Source organism: Cyprinus carpio, chromosome B4, assembly GCF_018340385.1.
Source record: "Cyprinus carpio isolate SPL01 chromosome B4, ASM1834038v1, whole genome shotgun sequence".
Classification (NCBI taxonomy): Eukaryota; Metazoa; Chordata; class Actinopteri; order Cypriniformes; family Cyprinidae; genus Cyprinus; species Cyprinus carpio.
The window spans coordinates 32,090,413-32,112,105 of record NC_056600.1 but is presented as its reverse complement, the minus strand read 5'-3'; the positions used below and the strand labels follow the sequence as shown (position 1 = coordinate 32,112,105).

Genomic DNA, 21,693 nt, shown 5'->3' with positions numbered 1-21,693 from the left:
CAGTTCCTGGAGGGCCACAGTCCTGCACAGTTTAGATATAACCCTAAATAAACACACCTGATCCAGCTAATCTAATCATTTAGGCTTATTTGAAAACTAGATGATATGTGTGCTGGAGCAGGGTTAGAACTAAACTCTGCAGGGCGACGGCCCTCCAGGAACTGAGTTTGACACCCCTGGGATAGGCCTATTAATCTCAAACTAGTTGTTTTTAATTAAAGGAATCAGTTATTTAGAATAATTAGACATTTGGGCTGTTACCAGGCAAATCAGTATCAACAAACTCATCTTTTCAATGCAGATGAAATGCAGAAGCTTCATTAGAAGTGGCATTTAGATGTATTTACACACTGTTTAGTGCAGGACAAGAATGCATTTAACCTGCAGTTACAAATGCATGAATAATATTTTGATTTACAAGACATAAAATGTTGAATACTCATTTGAAATTATAAGAAATTAATTATTGAAAAAAAAAAAAAAAATCAAAAGATACTTTAAATGTGAAATTAAAATGGCCAGTATGTGTCAACAAGTTCCTGTTAATAAGTGAATCATTGCGATTGAACCGAATCATTTAAACAGTTAATTCATTCAGGAACGAAACACTATCATGTTGCTCAGAGACGCAAAACTGTGCTTTGGTGGCTGTGTTTGGAATTATTTTTTGTTGTAAAAATAGAGCAAAAACAGGCAGTATGGTGTATAAAACGCAGGTCTCTTAATTAACTTGTTTACTGACCTATTGTAAAAAAAAAAAAAAAAAAAAAAAAAAAAAATTATATATATATATATATATATATATAATCATGAAAAAGCCGGCATTCTTTGTGTGATTTTGATTTACTATATGAAATGATATAAATATGTAAATCTTCTGCCCCTATATCTTCAATTTTGTCATCATTCTAAATGCATTTTACAAGACTGAATCACACAGTGAAAGAACGCACTATAAATGCGCGCGCACATCATTAAAACAACAATTATGATATTATCGCAAACGATATATATCGCACACTCCGCACCACTGTCTTTTTGGCTACTTTGTGCAATACCTCTTGCTAAAATGTCAAGGCTTCATTTTAACCACCAATGCAACGATGCAGTTATTTAGCTTACCTCTACATGCTTGCGAAGAGTTGATGTGTTGTCGAATTTTTATAAGCTGCTAGTTTGGTCTCTCTAGGCAAGCACAGCTTACACTGCATAATAGAGTTTAAATATGGCCAGAGGTTCACTTCATTTCCTTCGAGTTCAACTTCAGAATATGACGGGGTTTCGTTTTCAGCGGTGTCTGCACCACTAACGCCTGTTTTGTCCGTCTGCATCTTTCTTGTGATTTTAGCGCCAGTTTGCCCCCTGCCCATTATTTGCTGCAGTAGTTTCCAGCGAGGGATTTTTTTTTACTTAGTAATTAATGTGTTTTAAAATGTAGCGAAGTACAATACTTAAAACAAAATATACTTAAGTAAAAGTAAAACTACAGATTTTAAAAAGTACTTTAAAAAGTAGAAGTACACAAAAAAGCTACAGTACAGTAACGCGAGTAAATGTAATTCGTTACTTTCCACCTCTGATATATATATATATATATCTCATACACACACACATATATAGACACACACACACAAAAAAAACCAAGTATATAGAATAGGAAAAAAATAGAAAGCTAGTTGGGCAGGTCATTCCACCAGGAGGGAACAGTTAATGAAAAAGTCCATAAAAGTGATTTTGTGCCTCTTTGAGATGAAAACAAAAATAACTACTTTATTCAACAATTCCTCTTCTCTGTCTCTCTCCAAATCAGCATAGCGCCATTTTGGCAAATCTGAGCTGTACGCAGGAGGCTTACGCTCTTCTGTATCAGCCGCACCACAAGGATACGTTTTTTACATGTATTTACGCTTTGATTTGAAAGGAAAAAGTGCATCTGCGCAGCACGGCTGACACAGATTTGGCAAAAATAGCAGAGAGACACAGAGGAGAGGAATTGTTGAATAAAGTTGTTATTTTTGTTTTCTTCGTGTACAAAAAGTATTCTCGTCGCTTCGTAACATTATGGTTGAACCACTGATGACAGATGGACTATTCTGATGCTTTTCATACTTTCCTGGACCTTGACACTGTTATTTATTTGGCAGTCTATGGGAGAGTCTCAAGCCCCTCCCGGTTTTCATCCAAAATATCTTAAATTGTGTTCCGAACCCTTTATGTTTACAGAGAAAATGTCAAGCCATTTTTTTTTTTTTTTTTGATTCAATGCATATTTTGTAGTGGGTGTTATTTATTGCTTGCCTTGGTGAAAGATCCTGGAACAAACAGCTGTCTGCAGATGTCTGTTTCTTGCTGGACCAATGTGAGGAGCCCATACAGTTTCATTCCAGAGCAGATTTGTTGCAGCATGGGAAATAACCTGACTGTAGCATGCAGGACTACAGAGCTATAACATAAAGTAAAATAAATAAAGTAAAAAAAAAAAATCTACGATGTGAGCCTACATTAAAGGAGACGTCTTACTGCACAATGTCTTCCTTTCTTTGAATGGACACTGCCCCATGTATCCACATAACAAAATTCTGTCTATGCACTCCATCAGGGTTGTGTTGTCACCCCCCCATTTTCAGCATTGAGACACGAATTACATATCCAAAATAAAAAGGTTGCTGCTCATGAGTCTTTCTGACTAGATACATAATCAACATATGTTCACAAAGCTGACACTTCAAAGTCTACTGTTCAAGAATCAGAATTACTCGGACTGTAATGATAAGAGATATATTAGCTCAAACATGAAAACAAAAATAAAAATAAAACATTTTTTAAATGTAAAAAAAATGTTGCTGTAGGATATGATTCTAGAAACACAATGAAGCTACTAATGCTTCATTTGAAATTTCAGAACATAATCTAAATTTTATTAAACATTTTCTAAGACCATGTCATGTGTGTTTTTAGATAAGGCAAAAAAAAAAATTATATTTGCCCCCTGTAATTAGATTGCATTAGAGCTAACATTAGCATCAAGCTACATAAGACAGTTGATGAGATTATTAGTACACTTTTACTCAAAACTCACTTTAAACCACCTTTGAGTGTTTGAAATAACTTCCTTTTGCGATCCCATGTGGAATTTGGTCGTTTACAGTTGTAAAAATATGCTATTTATAGCCTTTTATATTGCCGCACAAATTAACATTCCAGATGTACACATTTATTATTGTTATGAAAATACCCCGTATCTCAAGAAAATCATAAACAGAGAGAGTGTGTCTGAACCCCGAATGCTATCAAGAAGGCTATTCCAGAGTTTGGGAGACAAATGCGAAAAAGCTCTACCTCCTTAATGGACTTTGCTATCCTAGGTACTACCAAAAGTCCAGCGTTTTATGACCTTAGGGAGCGTGATGGATTGTAGCGCAGTAGAAGACTAGTTAGGTACGCAGGAGCTAAACCATTAAGGGCCTTATAGGTGAGTAATAATATTTTGTAACTGATACGGAACTTAATAGGTAGTCAGTGCAAAGACTGTAAAATTGACGTAATATGATCATATTTTCTTGACCTGGTAAGGACTCTAGCCACTGCATTTTGGACTACCTGTAGCTTGTTTATTGAAGATGCACGACAACCACCTAGAAGTGCATTACAATAGTCCAGTCTAGCAATGTGTCTAAGATGGAAGAATCCTGTTTTTGTAATATGGGAAATATTATTTTCAAAAGACAAGTTGCTGTCTAATATAACACCCAGATTTTTGACTGTAGAGGAACTAACAGTACATCCGTCTAGTTGTAATCCAAGAGATTCTGTGTACTGTGTTTTGGTTCAATAAGTAATATCTCTGTCTTATCTGAATTTAATAGGAGAAAATTATTGTTCATCCAATCTTTTACATTTTTAACACACTCTGTTAGTTTAGATAATTTAGACGTTTCATCTGGTCTCGTTGAGATATATAGTTGAGTATCATCAGCATAACAGTGGAAACTAATCCCGTATTTTCTAATAATATTACCAAGGGGCAACATGTACAGTCGTGGCCAAAAGTTTTGAGAATTACATAAATATTGGAAATTGAAAAAGTTGCTGCTTAAGTTTTTATAATAGCAATTTGCATATACTCCAGAATGTTATAAAGAGTGATCAGATGAATTGAATAGTCCTTCTTTGCCATGAAAATTAACTTAATCCCAAAAAAACCTTTCCACTGCATTTCATTGCTGTCATTTAAGGACCTGCTGAGATCATTTCAGTAATCATCTTGTTAACTAAGGTGAGAATGTTGACGAGCACAAGGCTGGAGATCATTATGTCAGGCTGATTGGGTTAGAATGGCAGACTTGACATGTTTTAAAGGAGGGTCATGCTTGAAATTGTTGTTCTTCCATTGTTAACCATGGTGACCTGCAAAGAAACGCGTGCAGCCATCATTGCGTTGCATAAAAATGGCTTCACAGGCAAGGATATTGTGGCTACTAAGATTTGCTCCTAAATCAACAATTTATAGGTTCATCAAGAACTTCAAGGAAAGAGGTTCAATTCTTGTAAAGAAGGCTTCAGGGCATCCAAGAAAGTCCAGCAAGCGCCAGGATAGTCTCCTAAAGAGGATTCAGCTGCGGGATCGGAGTGCCACCAAGTGTAGAGCTTGCTCAGGAATGGCAGCAGGCAGGTGTGAGCGCATCTGCACGCACAGTGAGGCGAAGACTTTTGGAAGATGGCCTGGTGTCAAGAAGGGCAGCAAAGAAGCCACTTATCTCCAAATAAAACATCCGGGACAGATTGATCTTCTGCAGAAAGTATAGTGAATGGACTGCTGAGGACTGGGGCAAAGTCATATTCTCCGATGAAGCCCCTTTCCGATTGTTTGGGGCACCTGGAAAAAGGCTTGTCTGGAGAAGAAAAGGTGAGCGCTACCATCAGTCCTGTGTCATGCCAACAGTAAAGCATCCTGACACCATTCATGTGTGGGGTTGCTTCTCATCCAAGGGAGTGGGCTCACTCACAATTCTGCCCAAAAAACACAGCAATGAATAAAGAATGGTACCAAAACACCCTCTAACAGCAACTTCTTCCAACAACACCGAACGACAGTTTGGTGAAGAACAATGCATTTTCCAGCATGATGGAGCACCGTGCCATAAGGCAAAAGGTGATAACTAAGTGGCTCAAGGACCAGAATGTTGAAATTCTGGGTCCATGGCCTGGAAACTCCCCAGATCTTAATCCCATTGAGAACTTGTGGTCAATCCTCAAGAGGCTGGTGGACAAACAAAAACCCACTAATTCTGACAAACTCCAAGAAGTTATTATGAAAGAATGTGTTGCTATCAGTCAGGATTTGGCCCAGAAGTTGATTGAGAGCATGCCCAGTCGAATTGCAGAGGTCCTGAAAAAGAAGGGCCAACACTGCAAATACTGGCATAAATGTCATGTAATTGTTGATAAAAGCCTTTGAAACGTATGAAGTGCTTGTAATTATATTTCAGTACATCACAGAAACAACTGAAACAAAGATCTAAAAGCAGTTTAGCAGCAAACTTTTTGAAAACTAATATTTATGTAATTCTCAAAACTTTTGGCCACGACTGTAGATTGTATGCTTATGATATGATAGGTATGTCCCATCTGTCAAATAGTCTTGGTATTCTATATAACCTATATATAAATGACAAATAATCACTAGACAGATAAATCCAATTTCAATAAACGCTTTATTAAATATTGTAAAATAAGTACATCCTTTTCTGCCTTTTGCTTATCCTGAGCAGCCCTCAAAAACATGGCATGAATAACACTATCAATAACTTAAATTGGCACGGAAGTGCCCTTTAGGCTGTTGAGTTGGAAAAAAATGGCAATTAATAACACAAGTGCAAAAAACTGCAATAAAAACAGTGCAAAAATTAAAATGCAATTAGCAACAAAATACAGTGCAAAAACAATAACTAGCTTATCCAAGGTAAAGCCAAACAGGGTAGGGCCTATTAAAGGAACACTCCGACTTTTTGGGACTTTAGCTTATTCACAGTATCTCCCAGAGTTAGATAAGTCCATACATACCTTTTTCATTTCTGTGCGTTCTGTAAGTGTTATTTGATGCACCCACCGCTAGCCTAGCTTAGCACAAAGACTGGATGTAAATGGATAATGGTAGCATAGTAATCCCAATAAGTGACAAAATAATGCAAACATTTTCCTATTTACATGTTGTGATCTGTATAGTCACAGCGTGTGCAAATAACAAGGCTATATGAGACAGAGACCATTTTTAATCGTATAAATACTGGGAACTATATTCTCACTAGGCGTAGGAGCACAGCTAACGTTACTTGGGCGGAGTGATTAGTGCAGCACATGAGACGCCCTGTTGATGGTTCCGTAAACAAAACAAACGTGACTAACTAGCTAGAGTTGACGTCTGCATATTTTGTGTATTGACAAACTGTATGCAATGGCTAAACTACAATTTCATTGAACTATGAATGATCATTATAACAAAATCACTTACTTGGTGGACAGCTGACCATTAGGTTCACTCGGCATGGGGCGTTTCTTCCAGTTGATCTTGTCACAATGGGAAAAAAACGACAACTGCCGGGTGTATTAGGGCAGAGAAATCTTCCGTGGTAGTGATGCAAATATTTTGATTGTCATCAAGCCTTGACATTGATGCCAATACCCGGTCCCATTCATTACAACAAAGGCACTCGGTTTCTGTCGGCATAGGTTGGCATGTTCCACATTTACACCACCAGTCCATGTTCGTTCTGATTCTCCCTTCGACATCAATCTGTTCGGCATCTTGTCTTACAGCTTCCAAAGTTTGTAACTCCTAGTCTGTGTATTCTGGCTCAAAACTATATGGTTCTGGATCTTGGTTTGATACACAGTAAAATTCCTCTGAGTCTGACAATTCCTCAAAGTCAGCCATGATCACGAGTCACGTCTAGCTAGTTAGTCACGTTTGTTTTGTTTACGGAACCATCAACAGGGCGTCTCGTGTGCTGCGCTAATCACTCCGCCCAAGTAGCCACTCCGCTCAAGTAACGTTAGCTGTGCTCCTACGCCTAGTGAGAATATAGTTCCCAGTATTTATATGATTTAAAATAGTCTCTGTCTCATATAGCCTTGTATTTGTACACGCTGTGACTATACAGATCACAACATGTAAATAGGAAAATGTTTGCATTATTTTGTCACTTATTGGGATTACTATGCTACCATTATCCATTTACATCCAGTCTTTGTGCTAAGCTAGGCTAGTGGTGGGTGCATCAAATAACACTTACAGAACGCACAGAAATGAAAAAGGTATGTATGGACTTATCTAACTCTGGGGGATACTGTGAATAAGCTAAAGTCCCAAAAAGTCAGAGTGTTCCTTTAAGGACTGTCCTTCAGTTTCTTTAGTTTTTTAGCCAACTGTTACTCCAACGTCTTCAGACCTCTTTCCTTTTCCTTTGCAGCTCTTCGAAGGCTATTGGACTTTGAAATGAAGCTCAGTTTTCCTAGTGATTCAGCTTTTTCTGCATTGTCATCAGCAGACTTTAGAAGGACCCTCATATCCTCCTCTACTCTCTTCTTTTTGGATTTTATCTCTATTATCTCTTCCATTAGTCCTTTTCTATTCTGTGTCTTCTGTTCATCTCGCTTTAGACGTCTTTGGTCATCAAGATACATGTGGTATTTCTGTCTGGCTATGTTAAGAAGCCACCCAACATTCCGCACATGGTCATAAATAACCCGCTGGAAAATTAATGAATGCTCCTTGAGGTTCTCCACCATCACCTCCTTGTTGATTTAAAACCCTCTCTCAACAGAGGCTTGGCCATGTGAAAGGATCAGGAGACATTTCACTACCTTCCATAGATGCCGATACTCTGCATTGTGGAATAAATGTTCATGGTAGAATACATCCAAACTTCCACTTTTTGGGTTGAAGTTTCTAAAGGAATCTGATGCTGTCATCAGGCTGTGGTCATAGAAGTGACCAAACCCCTTCAGAATCTCATCACAACATTTCTCTTCAATGCGCCCAGTTTCCACAAGGAGCCGCAGAACAGTGGTGAGTTTTTGGTTGCTCACCTCTTTGCTTTTGAGGAATACCCTTGGATCCAGAACAGAAAGGCTTCTAACAAGAGGATATTTGTTAGAAGTGGAGCCTTTGTTAGAGTGGAGCCTTTTCAAAAAGCATGGAGACCATCTTCAGCAAAAACAGTTTGCAGTTCTGCCTAAACTCCAGCCTTAGCCTCTCAGCATCCGAGTCCTTCTTCATGTGCTCCTCCAGGGCTTGCTCTGTGACAAATCCTACTCTTAGTTTGGGAACATCCATGTGGTTGACTGGGTCAGCATAGTCAATTTGTAGAAGCTTTAATGGAGTTGTTGCAATTTTCATGACACTAGACTTGATAAACTTCTCCAATAGACTCCTAAGTATATTGGTGAGATCCCCACTCATAAACGGTAGCATGGGTTTGACTGTCTGGTATAACTTCAAAAATGGTGTGATTTCCCTAGTCACTATTAGAAAGAAGTTGAGCTTTGCCGGGAAGAGGTCATCTTGAACAATCATCTGAGTAGTCTTGAATGATTTAGAAGATGATTCTGTTACAATTTCCACTTTGGCAGCTTTGATGTATATTTTCAGAGAAGGCAAAATCTGTAGGGCACGCTCAGCCACCTCTACGTTTTACAGCCATCGATGACTACAGAAGTCTAGAGGGAAGGACGTTGAACCAGTGACTACACTATAGTCCTCTCTACGTGCTGGTACATCCTTGAATAGCCATTTAAGGCTTGAAAGAGCATTTCCTAGGTCCCAGTCTGTGGATGCACACCCTGCTCTGAAGGAATTGTTTAGTATATGCAAACCACAGCTTCCAACATTAAGAATTTTCTTGCCTGTTTGTTGTTTTATGTTTTGCTGGGCCATGGAGAAGAGCTTCCAATTCACGTTTGGGCCATCCATCGACAGCTGAATCAGGTTGTGGAAGCCAAATCTGAACATACTGTCTCAAGCTTCTTATATATTTGTTCCGCAGTGTGATGACCCATGAAAAAAGATGTCAGATACCTTGAGGTTACTTGATTGTCATTCCAAAATCTCAAGTGAATGTCAAGCTAGCTTTTTTTCATTTCCCGATTTAAACTTTCATCAAATAGAAGAACGTAACCAGATTATTTTTTGGCTTTGGTCTTCATCAGCGAAGAAAAATGGGGAGCTATCCCAAATACGGTGAGGTATGCCACTTTATTCTCCCCACATGTAAACTGCTTTGTATGTTACTGTCGAGAAATATGGTTTGGAAAATATCCTGTATATGCTCGTATGATTTGTAAGAATAGTGGCTCGTTATAAGTTTTGTTGCCCAGCATATTTCTGCTTTAAACGGATACTCCACCCCAAATTAAGCTTTTACGGGTTTGGAACGACATGGGGGTAAGTGATTGACAAAATTTTCATTTTGAGGTGGAGTATCCCTTTAATGGACTTACATTACCTACAAAAAATAATCAAAACTAGCGCTCAAATAATAAAGGGACAAATTATATAGCAGGTTCATATTTGTATTAAAGGGATACTCCACCCCAAAATGAAAAATTTGTCATTATTCACTTACCCCCATGTCGTTCCAAACGTTCCATAGACTGCCAAGTAAATAACAGTGTCAAGGTCCATAAAAGGTATGAAAAGTCATTGTCAGAATACTCCATCTGCCATCAGATGTTTAATCTGGGTTATATGAAGCGACGGGAACACTTTTTGTAAGCGAAGAAAACAAAAATAATGACTTTATTCAACAATTCCTTTGTCAACAGTCTCCTCTGTGTCTCTCCATAGCACCGTATGCTCTCCTGTATCATCCGCACCACACTCGTAGGCTACATGTAGAAGCACATTTCTATAGAAGAAAAAAAATTCATTAGCATGCGCTAGTGGTTAACAAAAAGCACATAATGAATCACACTTTGACAGTTGTAGTTTTTATGTGTGCTGAAAAAAAGTGGGAGCGGTGAAAGAGGAAGGAATATTAGCTTGAGGTAAGCAGTTTTATGTTTTAGCGCCATGTCGCGTTGATTTAATGTCGCATTTTTACTGGTTGGTCGGTAAACATGGGTTGTAACTGCAAACACGGTGCAATGAACATGTTGAATTTCTGACACTGCCAGAAAATTATCGTAGGCTATCTTTGGTCGCAAGACTGTGACAACGGGCATCTTTGAACCTCTCTCACTGTATGACATAGGACCACCGATTAAGAGCCACGTTCACAGAAATTGCCACAATTGTTTCACGATGCCAGTGTTTTTTCTGGGACAGCCGAAAATCGTTCAGTGTGTCTAGGGCTTAACCAAAATGACATGCGTCCTAGGATGTAACAGTATATAAAAGTCATGTTGAGCATATTTTACAATTTAATATTACAGCTTGGTATGACAATTTAGGAGCAAGAAGAAAAAAGTGGCAAAAGATAGTAAGAAGAGCAGAGAAAATAATAGGTTGCCAGCAAATGCAGCTTGAGGAACTGTACTTGGCAACATATAGAAAAGCATCAAGTGTTGTATTTGATTTTACACACCCACTTCACTCTGAATTTGTAATGCTCCCATCTGGAAGAAGGTACAAGGTTATAAGCATTTCTTTGTACCAGTGGCAGTTATAATGTTAAGTGAAAGGCAGGCAACTCTTTGTGGAGTTTTTATTTAATTTAATTTATTGTGTATGTGTGTTCTTTTGTATTATGTGTGTAATTGTGTCGTATGAGAAGCCAAAGACTAATTTCCACAGTGGTGGACAATAAGGTTTAAACTAACTACTTTTGGACTGTTGGAGAAAAACACCCACCTATTGCCATTCTAACACTTGGAAGAGCCAGGATACTTTTTAACATAAAATTGGATTCGTCTGAAAGAAGAAAGTCATATACACCTAGGATGATCTGAGGTTGAGTAAAACATGGGCTAAAGCCCTATTCGGATGGGACTAGTTTTACAGGGGGTCGTTAGAGAAATTTGTTTCACAGATGTACAAACTCGATTCCAAAAAAAGTTGGGACACTGTACAAATTGTGAATAAAAACAGAATACAATGATGTGGAAGTCAAATTTCAATGTTTTATTCAGAATACAACATGGATGACATATCAAATGTTTAAACTGAGAAAATTTATCATTTTAAGGGAAAAATAAGTTGATTTTAAATTTCATGGCATCAACACATCCCAAAAAACTTGGGACAAGGCCATGTTTACCACTGTGTGGCATTCCCTCTTCTTTTTATAACAGTCTGCAAACGTCTGGGGACTGAGGAGACAAGTTGCTCAAGTTTAGGAATAGGAATGTTGTCCCATTCTTGTCTAATACAGGCTTCTAGTTGCTCAACTGTCTTAGGTCTTCTTTGTCACATCTTCCTCTTTATGATGCACCAAATGTTTTATATGGGTGAAAGATCTGGACTGCAGGCTGGCCATTTCAGTACCCGGATCCTTCTTCTATGCAGCCATGATGTTGTAATTGATGCAGTATGTGGTCTGGCATTGTCATGTTGAAAAATGCAAGGTCTTCCCTGAAAGAGACGACGTCTGAATGGGAGCATATGTTGTTCTAGAACTTGGATATACCTTTCAGCATTGGTGCCTTTCCAGATGTGTAAGCTGCCCATGCCACACGCACTCATGCAACCCCATACCATCAGAGATGCAGGCTTCTGAACTGAGCGCTGATAATAACTTGGGTTGTCCTTGTCCTCTTTAGTCCGGATGACATGGCGTCCCAGTTTTTGAAAAAGAACTTCAAATTTTGATTCGTCTGACCACAGAACAGTTTTCCACTTTGCCACAGTCCATTTTAAATGAGCCTTGGCCCAGAGAAAACACCTACGCTTCTGGATCATGTTTAGATATGGCCTCTTTTTTGATCTATAGAGTTTTAGCTGGCAACGGCGAATGGCATGGTGGATTGTGTTCACCGACAATGTTTTCTGGAAGTATTCCTCAGCCCATGTTGTGATTTCCATTACAGTAGCATTCCTGTATGTGATGCAGTGGCGTCTTAGTGCCTGAAGATCACGGGCATCCAGTATGGTTTTCCGGTCTTGACCCTTACGCACAGAGATTGTTCCAGATTCTCTGAATCTTTGGATAATATTATGCACTGTAGATGATGGTAACTTCAAACTCTTTGCATTTTTTTCTCTGAGAAACTCCTTCTGATATTGCTCCACTATTTTTCACCGCAGCATTGGGGAATTGGTGATCCTCTGCCATCTTGACTTCTGAGAGACACTGCCACTCTGAGAGGCTCCTTTTTATACCCAATCATGTTGCCAATTGACCTAATAAGTTGCAAATTGGTCCTCCAGCTGTTCCTTATATGTACATTTAACTTTTCTGGCCTCTTATTGGTACCTGTCCCAACTTTTTTGGAATGTTGCATTTTTTTTTATATCTTAAAGTAAGCCGTCATTTTTGCTCATACAGAGAAGACTAATACATCATTAAGTACTGTAAAGGGTTTACTTTTATTTGAGTGCACTCACAATATCAAAATGTTGCTTTTGTAAAAAAACAAAAAAATAAACATACAAGATGCGATTCTGCCATCTCACAAAAATTAACCAAAACTCAGCGAATACTAACATCACAGACATGACCAATATATCTATAGAAAGCTTTAAATGACTACAAAATGAAATAATTAAATAATTCACAAACAAAAACTCTTTCATTATGTAATCCGTAAAGGCACTTCAAAGTGAGGAGATGGTGAGTCAGGATTGTCAACTTCATCTGAGTGCGGAATAGAATAGGCTAGGTTTAGCCTAAATATTAAAGGCACATTATGGTTTAGATTAAATATACTACTACTAATAGTTGACTAGATATATCTTTGGTTGTGGGCAGCCCTTGGTTTAATCCAGTCCTTTTTTCTTCCACAACTCTTCCAGATGTGGTGAAGGTGCACTCACTTCTATTGCCGCTGGTGGGGACACGAAACACAATCTGGGCTGGTCTTGACTGTTGCGGTAGTTTATGGCCTCGTGTTGTTTCCACCAGCACTACAAATTTTTTTTTTATAAAAACAAAACTGCTGTTCAGATGATTAACATAGGTGCTGCACAGGCATTTGACACTGAGAATAGTTTTAATATTCTTTTGAAGTAATTATTTGTCCCTGCTCTGATCAACTGTAAACTGCTCTCTAGTGTGAATCTTCATGTGTTTTTCAAAATTTTCTCTTCTAGTGAAGCTCTTTCCACATTGTTGGCAGGTGAAAGGTTTCTCTCCAGTATGAATTCTCATGTGGACATCGAGGTGTTGTTTATGTTTAAAGCTTTTTCCACATTGGGAACATGTGTAAGGTTTCTCTCCACTGTGACTTATCATGTGGTATTTTAGGTTTGATTTACTAATGAAGCGCTTTCCACACAGTTTGCAGGTAAAGGTTTATCTCCAGTGTGAACTCTCATGTGGACTTTAAGGGTTCCTTTTTTTGTGAAGCTCTTTCCACATTGTTGGCAGGTGAACGGTTTCTCTCCAGTATGAATTTGCATGTGGTCATTGAGGCATTGTTTATGAGTAAAACTTTTTCCACATTGAGAACATGTGTAAGGTTTCTCTCCACTGTGAATTTTGATGTGGCTTTTAAGTTTTGATTTATTAATGAAGCTCTTTCCACACAGTTTGCAGGTGAAAGGCTTTTCTCCAGTGTGAATTCTCTTGTGGTCATCGAGGTAGTGTTTATGTTTAAAACTTTTTCCACATTGAGAACATGTGTAAGGCTTCTCTTCACTGTGAATTCTGAGGTGGATTTTAAGGTTTGGGTTATTTATGAAACTCTTTCCACAATGTTGGCAGGTGAAAGGCTTCTCTCCAGCGTGAATTCTCATGTGGACTTCAAGATTTTCTTTTCTGGTGAATCTTTTCCCGCACTGTTGGCAGGTGAAATAATTTCTATTTGCTGTCTTTCGAGCTCTTTTTTGTGTCTTTTCAGTATGTGAGCACCTAAATGATTTTTCTCCAGTCATGAAATTACATTTCTCATGCTGAACATTATCTTCCTTTTCATTGAGTTCTTGACTCTCCTCTTTCAGTGTCATCAGGTCTAATGCAAAAAAAAGACAAATCCAGATTAACACCATTTTAATGGCACAAAGAACAAACATCAAAACCAACAACATGTAGGTCTTATACACACTAAGCTATTAAAGGAGGTGTTAAATGTAATCTTAAAATTTCTTCCCATTATTCAAAGTGATGATAAAATAGAGCCAAGATCATTGTGTAATCTTAGTTGCATATGTTTAATGGTAATGGTTCATATGATCTCAGAATGTCTGTCCACATAATGTTGAGTTGCCACCTGTGCCTTAAAGTACGGAATCGTCCCATATTTAAAGGTAAATTGATGTGTCCTGTATCAGATCGATACAGGACACAATTTTTCCTGTATTTTACAAAAGCCAAAGTTGAATCAACAAATAAGTATTTTGCACTGTTTATAATACTAATCGCAAATATAATGAAATCAATTTCATAAGAAGTATTAGAGAAGCCCATTTGCGAGTGATTGCATTTTTGCATATTTGTTTGCATAGTGACAGTCTCCAGATCGTGTGCCGTTAAAGCAGCATGCGCTAAACCTGTGTGGTTTAAAACATAGGAGCTCACATCTGCCCTTTGAACACAAGACTCTCCAGATGTAGGGCTGATTGGGAAAGTTATCAATGGGTCTGTCCAGTAACTGATGATGAATGCGCAGTTTGCAGAGAAGCATTCAGTTGCTCATGGTGGACTGTCTGACTTAAAGGGATAGTGATAGTGAATGGGTGTCCCTTATTTTGCCTCACTGAAGGTGCAGAGTTTCCCATGCATTGATTTATTTGTTGGTGGGCCGCCACAATATCAAGACTGACTGCCACAAATAGATTTTGCAATAGGCTATGATTAAGCTGAAAAAACATGAGCACTGCATGTTTTTTTTAAATCTAAAACCGACGCGGGTGTTTTTATATCACTATTTCAGAAGGAAACCAACTGTCTTCAGAACATTTTCTATGCATTTTTCAAGGTTTGTACAGAAACTGCAAAATGAAATTCCTGGACTTTCAAGGTCTTTTCAAGCACTACTTTTTTGGTTTTCAAGGACTAAAATCAGAGATCTTATCAAACTGCTTTGTTATTATCTTTCAAATTCTTATAAACTAATAAAACTAAATGGCACAAATAAAGTGCAGCAAAAAAGCATGCAATGACTGTGGCAACTTTAACATTTGAAAGGATATTATGGCAAAGTTATCGCTTTCCTTATTCAAACAGGTTTTTTTTTTGTTTATGAATATGATTGACCTGAAGAATAAAAGCTGTGTCATACTCTTGAGAAATTATGAGCTATATCAGCACTTATCAACACTAGGGGTGTGACAATAAACTTAACTCACAAGATATACAGATACTTGGTTCACTAGAATTTGACAATATTTTAACACTATTTTTAAGAATTTTTTTTTTAAATAACAAAATATGTCTTTTAATCATACAAATCAAAACAATGCAAATGTATTTTGAACAACTGAGTTTGTTTTTTTTGTAATACAAATAGACCTAAGTGAAAAACAGGCTTTAGTATGACTATTTATATATAATCTAATGATGAGTCAATAATAATTGGTTTAAATAAAGTATCAAAACCAAATAATTACATGTTTTCATTGAACAACACTGATAAAATAGGCCTACATAATATGCCTAAACCAAATAATTACATGTTTTCATTGAACAACACTGATAAAATAGGCCTACATAATATGCCTAAACCAAATAATTACATGTTTTCATTGAACAACACTGATAAAATAGGCCTACATAATATGCCTACACAAAATATGAACATAACCAACTTAAGTTTATTATGTATTATAACAAACACCTGCAGAGGGCGCCAACGGCCTGGCCATGCTTCACGTTTAAATCCATGCAATTTTAATATTTGGCTACCTGCAAACTCAGAGCGAGAGTTCAAACTTTTATTTTGAAATTGCGATATACAACAAATCGCATACTTAAAAATATGTTGATGAATTCTCCTGTGTTGGCATAGGTTTATAAATGATAAACATTACAAATCTAGTGAGATAACATGCACTGTTTTCCAAGATAAATGTTAAGCAACACAATCTCACAGTATATTCAGATGAAGAGTTTGTGTCCCGAGCAGCTGAGATGGAGATGCACTCCACGCTTGTAAATAATAACAGTGCAACACAAAACGCATCAGACTGCATTCCCAAATGAAACCCAAACGAACAGCACATGCAGTAAAAGACCGAACAATATAATGCAAGCACTATCAAAAGTTTTACCACAATCACAATTTATACTAATATCGCGAGACCACTTTTCACATCAAGGAGTAATATCACGAGATTTTGTGGACTGCTAAATGGCAAGCGAAACGGCTCTGTATTTATATCAGACGTGCTGCATATTTAATTTTGCGTAAAAGATTGTTTTATCGAGGGAAATAACACTTATTTCGTATATACTGCCCTTTAAAAATTCAAGTACTTTTTTCAAGTACCTTATCAAAAATGTGCGTTTTCAAGGGTTTTCCAGTACTTAAATTTCCACTTAAATTTTTATTTCATCTTCAATGTAACACCTGATAAAGCAGCGTTTGTGAGCTAAGCGTTGCTTTGTGTATAGCGTTACTGGGGAAACCTCTATCTCTCCCTCTCTACAAGTGCCTCCTGCTGGCAGAGAATGAATTTGCATGTATATATATATATATATAAATATATATATATATATATATATATATATATATATATATATTATGGGTGAATGACGGATAAGGATTTGAAATGTGAAAAAAATAAAACTGGCAAAAAAATTACATTTTGGGTTTTTATATTTTTTTTAGTGTTTTGTGTGTGATGCAATGATATTTACACATTTCAAGAATGTAATTAACCATTTTTTTTGGTGAAAGCAGATCTTTTTTCCCCATGAAAATGTCATTCCTGGGTAACGTAATGAATTTTTAAATTAATTACATTTCTACCATTGTTGGCATATACAAATGTACTGATCTCCATATTTGGAGCTCAACAAACAATTAGTGCTTGGAAAACTACATTTTAATCACAATTAATATAATCAATTTGGGATTTCATATAGACACGGGCTCAATTTTGGATGCTGCTAACTCAAAATTCAGAACCAAAAAAAAAAAAAACCTGGAAAATGTTTAAAAATGTTTTCCAATAAAGTAAACAATACTTATTTTATCATTAACTCAACAAAAAAACTGAATTGTGTAATTTAACACACAAATATGGGTTAAATGAATTGCCCATGTCATTGTTAGCCGGAATGACATACTGTTAGACGGAATGACATTCTGCAATATTTTTCAGGATTACCATAAAAACCATCATCAGTATAATTTCTCTTTCCAACAGCTAAAACATTTAGGCTTATTTCAAATGAGTGTGAACCTATTTCGATTAATATTTCAAGTTTGCTTGTTACTGACACAATATTATTCCACTGAATCATCACCATAATACCTTGCTCTCTTTTTTGCAAGATACTCAGCCCTAGCTTCTGCATCTGTGTTTATCCTGGCTCTGAACCGTCTCTGCCTCTCTTTATTAGACAGAGGCATCTGGAAGAACAGAATTGACCTTAAAACACCAGAAGCTATACAAAAGTTTTAAAATGGGTAACACTTTATAATAACGGCACGCTATTAATCATTAGTTAAACATTAGTAAACAGTTAATTTATCATTTATAAACATTAATAGACATTAATAAGCAGTTTATAAATACAGCTATAAATGCTTTATTCTTGATTTAAAAGCATATCTATAATGTGTTTAATAATTGTATTTTCATACTTTAATTTCATACTTATGGATAGGCTTATAAATCAAGCATTAAGCATGTATAGCTGCATTTATAAAATTCTTATTAATGTTTAGTAATGCTTTATAAATGAATTAACTGTTTAATGATGCTTAACTAATGATTAATAACGTGTAGTTAAGTATTACCAAATGTGGCTATATTAATAAAAAATGATTACATTATTCATGATTTGACCATTAACATTACAAAAGTTCAATTCAATGATAATTGAATGTGAATCATATGAAATCAAGATGAATTACAGCAAAAATACGGCAAAAAACATACAATTATGTAAATAATGTTAATGTTAATAATATAACTATAATAACTATACCTAAAAGTTTACAAATGTTATTTAAAAATTAGATTGTTATGCCTATGTCATTCTGGATAACGGATGACATGTCCTGGCTAACAGAGGTTATTTGTTATCCAAGAATGACATGTTGTTATCCAGGAATGACAAAGTAAATATTTTTCTTTATAATCAGGCACTAATTTAACCACCTATGGAAAACTACAACTTAGCCATCATCGCTTTAAGGTAATCTTTTAGATCAAATAGATAGTTTTTTAATATAAAAACATTATAAATAGTTTATCAGTGTTATCCAAAAGGACACATGATATTGCTACAAAGTGCATCAGTGACCGAAAAGGTCAAAATATCAACATTTTAAGAGATGCTTACTCACATTTGCACATGTTCTGGTGCTCCTTCAGGGTCTTCTTTTTGATACAATATTATGTCACATTACATACCACAATGCATTATGGTCTAAAATGGTCATTGGTGTCTGTTATCCAGGAATGACATTACAGAAATCACAATTTGGGGACAAAAGTCTTTCTGTCATTAAAATGTAATTAAGCTTAGTATTATAACCATATTTGCAGGTATCGTTTAAAACATCAATACAATTATGCCCAAGTAGATTTTAAATATTTTTATTTTTATTTTTTACATTTTTATTGTATTTTTGTATTCAGATTTTAAGCCGGGACAGTTACCCGGAATGACATTTTGGGACTTTTGAGCTCAATAGATCCTTAAAGATTAATTATTTATAATGAATTCTCACATGAGTAATTAAAGAGGGGAAAGTTGAGTCATTTAATGAAATCCATTTAAAAATGTATACATTTTTAATATTATGAATAAGCTTTGGACACCAGAATTGACACGCCACGTCATTGACCCATATATATATATGGGGCGGGGGAGTGCCACCACAAATAGAGGGCGTGGGAAACAGTGAGGTGGCAACCCTAACACGATATGACCCACTCCATGTCAAATAAAACTTTTGAGCCTTTTAATAAGGATCAAATAAGTGAGTTCAGCCTTGAGAATGAAAAATCAACCTGTTTGTTCCTCAGTATCTTCATGTTTGACTCTGAATGTTTCTTCAATCTTCATGTCTTCACTCTCTTCTTTAATAAACTCCATCTTTGTTTGTTCCTCAGTATCTTCATGTTTGACTCTGAATGTTTCTTCAATCTTCATGTCTTCACTCTCTTCTTTAATAAACTCCATCTTTGTTTGTTCCTCAGTATCTTCATGTTTGACTCTGAATGTTTCTTCAATCTTCATGTCTTCAGTCTCCCCTTTAATAAATGCCATCTTTATAATAGTGTCACGTGGCTCTGTAAGAGATGAAACATTCCTTAAGTTACGAACAACAAAGATCTTATATAAGCAAGTGTGAAGTGCTCTCAATTCCCTATTAACTACAGAGCATTTGTGATACAGTTAATAATTATCTTTATATGAGCATTTTTTTATTTCAGAAGAAAGACAAAGTTCACTGATTAAAGCTGTACATGTTTGGTTTCATCAACTCAGGTGTTACTACTCATCTATCATTATTAGGAGTAAAAGATGTTCAGTTTCTAAATATACTGTGTGGTGCTGCAGTCATCAAGACTGACTAAAGCAGTGAATCACTGTAGTTTATCCAGATTTAAGGAGAACATCATCAGAAGATTAAGGGTGCAACGGCGTCAGCAGTTACATGAATTTACCCAGATTTTCAGCAACTCTAATCAAGGCTCAAAATTGCAACCATTTTGTTTGCGTACGCTTCCATAACTTAATCTGTGCAACCTTAAAATATATTTGTGAGCATTTGTGTGCATATAAATGTTGTAGTGTGGCCTGTTTTCATTTTACTAAAATTAAAAATCAGCATGATTACAAATGTGATATTGATTTTATACAACAGTTCAATAAGCAAGAAGTTAATATTAAGAGACTGTTGGAAACTCAGAACGAAGACCAGGAGACTCTTGGGTATCTTCAGCAGGACTCTTTATTGAGAACGCGCTGCGTGGCACTGCAGTCATCAAAATTATAACTAAGGCATTGATACATTGTAGTTTATTTACATTTCAAGGGGGAGTTATACACAGAGGTGGAGACAATCTAAAAAAAAGCATGCAAATGCAGTACAGGAATCAGCCCGTTACCGGAGTTTCCCCAGCCCTGATCTCATCAGCATAACAGTGTCATTCAAATGCATAGGTGCTAATCCAATCAGCCTGACAGTATCGCCCATACCTTCACATTATCATAGAGACAAAAGCACAGCTGTACCTTGAGCTTAGCATTCACCTTTAACTTTGGACCCTGCCCTATAGTCAGGAAGTTCATGAAGACAAAAGGTTAAAGGGTTACTCCACCGGAAAAAGGAAAATTTTGTCATTAATCACTTACCCCCAAGTCGTTCCAAACCTGTAAAAGCTTAGTTTATTCTCAGAACACAATTTAAGATATTTTGTCCCATAGACTGCCAAATAAATAACAGTGTCAAAGTCCAGGAAAGTATGAAAAGCATAGTCAGAATAGTCCATCTGCCATCAGTGATTTAACAGTAACATTATGAAGCGACGAGAATACTTTTTGTACTGCTCAGATTTGTCAAAATTGCGCTATGCTGATTTTGGGAGACACAGAGGAGAGGAATTGTTGAATAAAGTCATTATTTTTGTTTTCTTTGTGTACAAAAATAATTCTCATCGCTTCATAACGTTACGGTTGAATCACTGATGGCATATTTTGGGATGAAGTATCCCTTTAATGTCTAAGACACCTGGGCTGCTTGACTTGATCTTAGAATATCATCTTTACCTTAAAATGTAATACGCACTTATTAAGAGTGACTTGCTGACACCTACTGGTGGTTTTAATTTTATATTTAAAGTATCTTTTCATTTTTTTTTTATAATTTCAATTATCAGTATTCGATGTTTTATGTTTACAGTATTAAAACATTAGGCCTATTTATGCATGTGTAACTGAAGGTTAAATGCATTCATGTCCTGCGTTAAGCAGTGTGTAAAGGTATCTAAATGCCACTTCAGATGCAGCTTCTGTTTCCTCTGCATTGCAAAGATGAATTTTGTTGATACTGATTTAATTTGCTTGATAACAGCCCAAATGTCTTATTATGCTTATTAACTGACTAAATTTGACTCAAATGTTGATGCACACTTTAAAAGTTTTTTTTTGTTTAATTGTAAAAATGACGATAAAAGGTAAAAATCTATTAAAACTTAATATTAATTAATTTAAAACTAAAATATTAATTTCTATCACTGCTGTGAACTGACCAGCACACAGAATATGAAGAATATCAAAGTCTGTCCACAATAATACAAGATCAGGACAATAATGTTCCACGCAACAGGCAGAGCTGAATGTAAAATTTAACAGCGCATACAGCTGTCATAGTCATGAAACTTCTGTTCCTTTGTGTTTCCCTATTTTGGTCATG

The 21,693-nt window shown here is 36.3% G+C and overlaps 1 pseudogene; it reads right to left on the bottom strand.

The window, feature by feature from the left end:
* Positions 1-12,360: 12,360 nt before the first annotated feature.
* Positions 12,361-21,693, bottom strand: part of LOC122137187 — a 34,844-nt pseudogene continuing 25,511 nt past the window's right edge.